The sequence below is a fragment of the Trichomycterus rosablanca genome, chromosome 3 (genome assembly GCF_030014385.1).
Source record: "Trichomycterus rosablanca isolate fTriRos1 chromosome 3, fTriRos1.hap1, whole genome shotgun sequence".
In the NCBI taxonomy this organism is placed as follows: Eukaryota; Metazoa; Chordata; class Actinopteri; order Siluriformes; family Trichomycteridae; genus Trichomycterus; species Trichomycterus rosablanca.
Genome location: NC_085990.1, coordinates 45,874,079 through 45,883,124, shown reverse-complemented (window position 1 = coordinate 45,883,124; position 9,046 = coordinate 45,874,079).

The window sequence follows — 9,046 nt, the reverse complement described above, 5'->3', positions numbered from 1 at the left end:
GCCACCTGTGCAACAAGTCCAGTCGTGAAATTTCCTCACTACTAAATATTCCACAGTCGACTGTCAGTGGTATTATAACAAAGTGGAAGCGATTGGGAACGACAGCAATTCAGCAACGAAGTGGTAGGCCAAGTAAAATGACAGATGCTGAGGCACATAGTGCGCAGAGGTCGCCAACTTTCTGCAGAGTCAATCGCTACAGACCTCCAAACTTCATCTGGCCTTCAGATTAGCTCAAGAACAGTGTAGAGAGCTTCATGGAATGGATTTCCATGGCCGAGCAGCTGCATCCAAGCCTTACATCACCAAGCGCAATGCAAAGCGTCGGAGGCAGAGGTGTAAAGCATGCTGCCACTGGACTCTAGAGCAGTGGAGACGTGTTCTCTGGAGTGACGAATCACGCTTCTCCATCTGGCAATCCGATGGACGAGTCTGGGTTTGGCAGTTGCCAGCATTGTGCCAAGTGTAAAGTTTGGTGGAGGGGGGATTATGGTGTGGGGTTGTTTTACAGGAGTTGGGCTCGGCCCCTTAGTTCCAGTGAAAGGAACTCTTAAAGCTTGCTGAAATATAGCTGCAGATGCATGATGTCCAGTTTAGTGGACCCATGGTTATTCAGAAGTTACTCCTCATGTGAAATCAATATTTGAAAAATTAAACAATTATATTATTCCTTAGATGTCACATTATGTCATAATATTTTTTAAACTGCAAGGACCTTTTAGATTAGAAAGATTGGCAAAATATTCCTGCCATGCGACACTTGTTGGGCATTTCATTGGCCATCTTGGTTGAAAGGTATTCTAGTTGCAGTAACAACTACTGACCATTGGGTAGAATCCTATAGAGTGATGCAGTAGTGTCCGCTGTAGGGGTTGATATGCATTTAAAGCATGGAAACCTGTGATTGTAAAATAAAAACAGCTATTGAATAGCTGTCCCCTGTAGTGACCGCTATGTGTCAGAGGGTTAATATATTGTTGCAGCTTTAACTATTCAATTCATGTCATGCCATTATGGCCTTTGCCATTGGATGTAGTATACTAGACTAAAACAAAATTAAGAGTAAAACTTCAGCACAATTTGTTTTCCCAAGCTGGGTATCATAAACTGCTAAGTTCTAAATATCCATGAGTTTAAACAAAGTTACGCGAAAGTGTAGGTAATAGGTTACTAATTGAAGAAGTTGGGCTTCTCTCAAAGTGCATTACTGATGGTCATTAGTGTCTTTATGCATCTATTAACAGCTTGTCTTATTAACAGCTTATGTCTTATTATCCTAGCATTGTTCTGTTACAGAGACAGCATGCTCGAATTTTGAACACATTGTATTCACATATTAAAGCTGCACTATATGTCTTTTAATGCAAATAAAAAAGGAAAGAAATTCAATAGCAACTTGACTAAGTCAGTGGTGAATGTAATACTGTAAAGCTTCAGTAAATCATCATGCACTGTATCAAGTAATCATGGGAATACAAATTACATATTTACACCAGTCACAAAAGAGGAATCTACTGAAGTAATGCAAATTTTTACCAGGATGTTTTTCAACTTCACCAAAGGCTACATATTGTTGTTTACATAACTGAAAAACCCCTTTTGAAAGCAAAGTTAATTCCGTTTTAGTCTATGTACACAAAGTATATTTACATAGCCAAAGTACATTGCATAGTTATATGCAGGCCTTGTATTTTTATTGATCTGTCTTGTGAACCCCTAGGTTTGGAAAGTGTTTATTTACCTATGTCAAATTATGTTGTTATATAAAAAAGACTAATACAATGCATATAGAACTCAACTACTAACTAATTAATATTTTTGAAGCATGCATAAGGCAGTCTGGTAGTGCAGTTGGTATGTTGGCTCCCACATGAGGACCTGGATTTGATTTTCACCTCTGTTTACCATCTGTAAGCAGTTTTATAAGTTTTATATGTGTTTACACATGTTTTCCTCCAGGTACTTAGGTTTTCTTTCAGCTCCCAAAACATGACAAAAAATACTGGCTCTAAATTGCAGTTTTGGAGTGAGTAAGTAGGTAAATGTGTGTGTGCGTGTGTTGCCTATTTACTGTACTTACGCTCACAGTTCCACTGAAAACCATGTACGTTTGCATATCATCCATGGCTGAATAGTATTCAAAGACGAAAATTTGTATTGCTGGTGAAGCCAGTAGATTTTGTCTATGTCAAACAGAAAGCTTGTTAAAGAGAGCTGAATGTTCATGACAGCAGAGGCTGTTCACAGCTGCTCTGTCTATTACCATCTTCTAGATGTTGCAATAGGTCATAAACATTTCCAGCCTATGCCAACCTGTGTCAGCACTGATGGGATGCTGAGTGAAAACTAAGAAGGTACCACAATATGAAGGTTTAAATGAACTGATGTTAAAATATTCAGAACCACTTGTCGATTAAAGCTACACTATACTACACTATGTAGCCAAAAGATTTTTGACATCTAATAGTGAGCTTGTTGGACAAATTAAATTGCTCACATATAGCTTTCTATAATCAATTTAATCAATTATATAAAACAAATTAGATGCATTTAAGGAATGCTCTTTAATGTCCAGTATGACTCTGCCCCTATGCACAAAGACATGGTTTGATGAGTCTGTTGTAAAGAAACTACTTTAAAAAGACATGGAACCAGGTCATCTGTAAGTACACAACACTGACTAGACACATTGAAAAAAAACACAGACCCAGTCTTGTGGAAAGCCTTTCCAGAGCAGTGAAGGCTGTTACAGCCACAAAGGGGAGGCAATCTCCATATTAATATCAGTGGTTCTAATGGCATGTCCAACAAATATTTTCACATACTCTTGGCAATATAGTGTACATGATATGTTCATGTAGATACTAATTAAAAGGATATCTTGTGTATCATTACAGTCTTTGAAATAACTGACACCAGGATATCATCAAGACATCATCTGTATGATACACATACAAAAAAGCAATGATATCTATTTGTGAACGGTGCCAATCACAGCCCAATATCTTATTCTTCTAACTAGATTCCTGGCCTTGGCTAACTTTAGTTTCTAATCCCATACTTACAGCTTCGTGCCAACAATCCAGATCTAAATAGACTCATCTAAAGCAGTGCGTTCTACTCAAGCAGCTGTGAAAGGTGGAGTTACTGCTAAATAGCATGTTTGCGTCAAAGCGCCTTGTCAAGCAGCTCCATGGATGATCTTTCACATATGTTTATAGTATTTCTGTGGAGAAGAATTAGCTAAAATTACATAGGATTTCAAATCTATGAAAGTTTAAAAACAGTGTTGGTAAAGATGGGACTGGAGTAAAGTCATCCCTAACACAGTTGGATGTACTGTATGTTGTATATGATTGTAATTGAGTTATAATTCATGTCAACAGGACAACAACACTATCTGGCACCTTTACGTGCACCTGATATGTCCACTTGCAAATTTTGCTGCTGCACTATCTATCCCTACATGCTGCTGGTGAACAGTTTTATTGGTTTGGTCTTTACCTCTTGGGGAGGTAAATAACAGGATTCTGTCTAACGCCTTGAATAGTATGCTTTGATTGAATAGTATAGGAAAATGTACATTAATGTAAGAATAATTCGTATACATGGGTGTCTGTTACAATTATTTAAGCCAACATTATTAAGTAATCCAACACATTAACATTATTAAGTAATCCACACAGTAACACCCTGGACGGGGTGCCAGTCCATCGCAGGGCAGATACACACACACCCACTCATTCACCTATATGTCTCCAATTAGCCTGACTGCATGTTTTTGGACTGTGGGAGGAAACTGGAGCTCCCGGCAGCAATTTGGATGGATTTGGAGTTACCTCCTTCCTAGTGCAAAAGTGTTGCCTACTGTCTGCTTAAGACACTGACACAAGTGGCGAAAGAATACAAAGAGATCAGCTTGTTTTTTTCCTGTACATTTAAATGTACATTAAAAACTCTCTATAGAGATCCAGTGGATGTATGTGCTACCCGCCGTAGGTGTCGTGCACGCTGAAGTGCAATGAGAAATTTAACACATCAAAATTGTAAAAAAAAGGCTGAAAATGTGAAAAAAGTCAATTAATTGGTAGTATGAATTATTAATTCATTCATTCTTTGACTGTTTATGACTGTGTTACCCTATTAAGGGTTGCAGTGGGTACTATTTACTGGGCAAAAGGTAGAAAACACCCTTTCGCAGAGTGAATAGTGCATGTCTTTGGACTGTGGGAGGAAACTGAAGTATCCAGAGGAAAACCACACGGACACAGGGAGAACATGATACAGAAAAGACCCTGACCTCTCCACCTGGGAATCGAACCCAAGACCTTCTTGCTGTGAGGTGACAGTGCTACCCACCAAGCCATCATGCCACTCAGCATGAATTATTATTTGGGAGAATTATTGCAGCATTGATAACTGTTTGCATACCTGTGTGCATATTATTTTCTCTGTGGACTGAGACTAGTATGAGATATTGATCTCTGGCATTAAAAGAGCTTTGAGCTGTACTACACAATGCGTTAAAACAGGGGTGGACATGCGCCCCCTTCTTGAAATTGACATTGAAACTCCACCCCCACCCCATCAACCCTCGACCATTGCAAAAGCTCTTGACAAGCTAAAATAGTATAATTAACATTGTGCACATCATATACACGATGCACTCACTTACTTTCTTAACTGCTTTTTCAATTAGGGTCGCGCGGGGGTGGGATTTTGCTGGAGCCTATCCCAGCGTTTCAATGGGTGCAAGGCACAGAGTAACACCCTGAACGGGGCGCCAGTCCATCGCAGGGCAGAAACACATATACACACACATTCACCTATAGGGCAATTCAGTGTCTCCAATTAACCTGACTGCATGTCTTTGGACTTTGGGAGGAAACCGGAGCCCCCAGAGGAAACCCACACAGACACAGGGAGAACATGCAAACTCCACACAGAAAGGACCTGGACCGCCCCGCCTGGGGATCGAACCCAGGACCTTCTTGCTGTGAGGCAACAGTTAGTGGTGGGCGGATCGATCCAAATATCAACAGTATCGATACCAACGTTGGTACTGGAATCTGATCAATACTAGCATGATGGGAGTTTCAGTTTTTTCTCCGCTACATTCAGTACGTTCCTCCCGTTTCTTCAAAAAGTAGATGTGTGTGTGTGCAAACTTTTACATCTAACATGCACACTTTGCTGCTTCGCTGTTTTATTGTTGTGCCGTCACCTGAGTGACACTGAGAAAAAAATACATGTAGCAGTAAGTGAAAGGCAGAGAGAAAAAGTGGATAGTTTCCGTCAGTGAATTAAAAAAATTGAATTAAATTTTAAAGAGTTTTAAAGTTTTAAAACATTTGTTCTTCAGTTATAATATTGCACTGCACTTTGTTTTAAGCCAGAGAAGAAGTGCAGTGAAAGGAATAAATGTAGTTTTATTATATTACTGTTTATGTACAAAAACCTTTGACTGAAAAAAGAATTGACGTTGTTTAATATTTTTGTGTACTTTATTTTACAAAAAGCCAGAGAGTGCAATGAGAGGGGGAATGTTATGTTATGTTTTCTTATAATATAATTGTAAAATGACTTTTTATTCGCCTAAAAACTGTAGTGTGTTTTCACACGCACATGATAACTAATGAACACAAAATCATTTAGTCGTCAAAGCATATTAATGATACATTCACCTCATAAATCATGACACACTGCTCTTCCCTACATGAATGTAAATAAGCTGCTTTATAAGTAAAAAGGATCGATATCAGTATCAGTATCGGCGATACTGGCCCTGTATTTACTTGGTATCTGATCAGTACCAAATTTTGCAGTATCACACACCACTAGCGACAGTGCTACCCACCGAGCCACGATGCAATTTTGCTAATTTTAATATTTACTTCAAAAAGATAATACAACCCAAACTGTTTCAGCGAGCACATCATAGAAATTCAGTGTTCAATATCAGTTACATAGTCATAAATCGTAAGCGGTACTTGCTTTTGATGTACGTAGATGAGAGCAGAAAATGTTAATTCACAGAGCCAAGTAGAGGCAAAATTACATCAGTTGCTAAGTTTGCCAATTGAGAATACTGTGGTTTGACTGACAGCCAAAACTATTGATGTAGATTGCTTATCAGCATCGGTGCTGTCGGAATGAATGGTCTTGCTAGTGAAGTCTTCGGCTGAAACAACGCAGTCATTGTTTTTGTCACCGATTTATCTTCAGTTAGTTTTGCTAGCCAACGCTTCTTTTTTTATACTGTGCTGGATAACATTAGACACGCATGTGTACGTGATGAGCAAGACTAATCAAATATGCCTTCTGTGGGTGAAAATTGATTTGCTTTAGTTTTAGAAGTAAAATATCTTGTAATGTCATGCCCCCACAGACAGGCACTCAGGTTGAAAACCCCAGCATTAAAGCAGATGCCTGTTGTTCAAACAAGCAGTGAGTGTGCTTACAATAGTAAGAGGGCGGCACGGTGGCTAAGTGGGTAGCACTGGCAGTCCGGGTCCTTTCTGTGTGGAGTTTGCATGTTCTCCCCATGTCCGCGTGGACATGCAGTGAGGTGAATTGGAGATACTGGATATATTGGAGATTGGAATGAGTAACTACTGTTCCTGTCATGAATATAACCAAAAGTGTAAAACATGATGTTAAAATCCTAATAAAACAAACAAAACAAAACAAAAGTAAGATGTTCATGCCTGTGGGCAAGACCTGTATAACAGCTGCCACCCTCCACAGAGAACTACCAAAGCATGATGGTTGCTCAAAGCAAACTATTAATGAGTGAAGATGGCAGCTGCTCTCTACTCCCTAGGCAGGAGTTAATCCACCATGCTACAAACTAAGCTTATACCACAGTCCCCTGGCAGTAAGCTTGTGATTTGTTTTTTATAGTGAAGAATATTATGAGTTGAATCTCCACACCAGCTGTAATAACCAGGGCACTAAATGACTAAGATGAAATTAAACAGTCTCATTTTTCTTTCTGGATGCAACCTTTAAAAAACATCTAAACTTTTTGCACAGGTGGCCCCAATTTTAATCCCGTCCTGGGTACAAGTAAATTTAGTGCCTGGGCAAAGGTTGCCAGATGCCCTTTTCCAGCAATGCCATTCAACATAGCAGGCTGTTAACAGCCCTGCTTACAGTCAGCATTCCAGCATATCACTGGTAATTTGAGAAGGGGAGCAAGAGGTGGGTCAGTGAGGAAAGTTTATCGCTGATTGCTGACACAAATTATACTTACAGCCTAAATATTCTGCCGTACCCTGATGGTCATTTTTTGGTTTTATGGTTTAGATTATTAGCTACAAGCATCTTAGCAAATTCGATCAAGCTCTGTTATTAGACAGTCTAGCAGACCAAAAAGCAGGCATGATACTTTAGTTCTGTTTTTTTATAATCCCTCATGCCAAAATTACTGCATTTAATGCCATGGATTTTTCCAAAGGTTGTCTCCTAACCTGTAATATAATATTAATAGTCAATTTTATAGTGTGTCACCAGCTCTAGCTTGACTTCATGTCTTGTAAATCTTTTATAAACCAAGTGCCACTGATGCTACTAAAGTAATTGAATTTTTAAGTTTATATATTTCTTGTAATGTGAACACGATAACCTTTAAAAGTTTTCTCTCATGAAATGTGTGTGTGTGTGTCTGCTCTGTGATGGATCTGTCCGGGGTGTTTCCTTCCTTTCACCCAGAGATCCACAGCAACCCTGACCAGGATAAAAAGACGATGAATGAATGACAGACAATAAATGAATGAATTACTGTACGTAAGTATGTACCGCATGCACGTGTGTACTATATGCTTGTATGTATGTACACCGATCAGCCATAACATTAAAACCACCTCCTTGTTTCTACACTCACTGTCCATTTTATCAGCTCCACTTACCATATAGAAGCACTTTGGTGGGTCATTCTCAGCACTGCAGTGACACTGACATGGTGGTGGTGTGTTAGTGTGTGTTGTGCTGGTATGAGTGGATCAGACACAGCAGCGCTGCTGGAGTTTTTAAATACCGTGTCCACTCACTGTCCACTCTATTAGACACTCCTATGTAGATGGTCCACCTTGTAGATGTAAAGTCAGTGACGATCGCTCATCTATTGCTGCTGTTTGAGTTGGTCATCTTCTAGACCTTCATCAGTGATCACAGGATGCTGCCCAAAGGGCGCTGTTGGCTGGATATTTTTGGTTAATGGACTATTCTCAGTCCAGCAGTGACAGTGAGGTGTTTAAAAACTCCATCAGTGCTGCTGTGTCTTATGCACTCATACCAGCACAACACACACTAACACACCACCACCATGTCAGTGTCACTGCAGTGCTGAGAATCATCCACCACCTAAATAATACTTACTCTGTGGTGGTCCTGTGGGGGTCCTGATCATTGAAGAACAGGGTGAAAGCAGGTTAACAAAGAATGCAGAGAAACAGATGGACTACAGTCAGTAATTGAAGAACTACAAAGTGCTTCTATATGGTAAATGGAGCTGATAAAATGGACAGTGAGTGTAGAAACAAGGAGGTGGTTTTAATGTTATGGCTGATCAGTGTATGTCTGTATACTGATAAATTGATTTGTGAGTCTTGCAATAAACAAACCCAATATTACAGAAGAGGTGGTCTTTCCAATCAGTGTAAATAAATAAGAAGGCTGGCTCAGTCTTGGGCTGCTCACTTGACAGTTTCGAGTTGGTGGTTGGAAGGAGGTCACTTAACAAACTCATCACACCCCCTTCATGAGTCCTGCTAGTCAGACAGTGGAGCATTTTCAGCAACAGGCTCATCCAACTTCACTGTAAAAAGGAACGGGACAGGAGATCGTTAGTACCAACAGCGATCACACTATAGCACTTCACTGTGTCGGACAACATTGAACACTGAGCTACTATCAGGATAGACTCATGGAGCATGATTTGGTACTCTTATGGAGGCTACATTACATTTATGTTGATATTTACTGCAAAGAACACCTTACAACAGTGTAGTATATTACATATTACATATTTCATCCAATAATATTT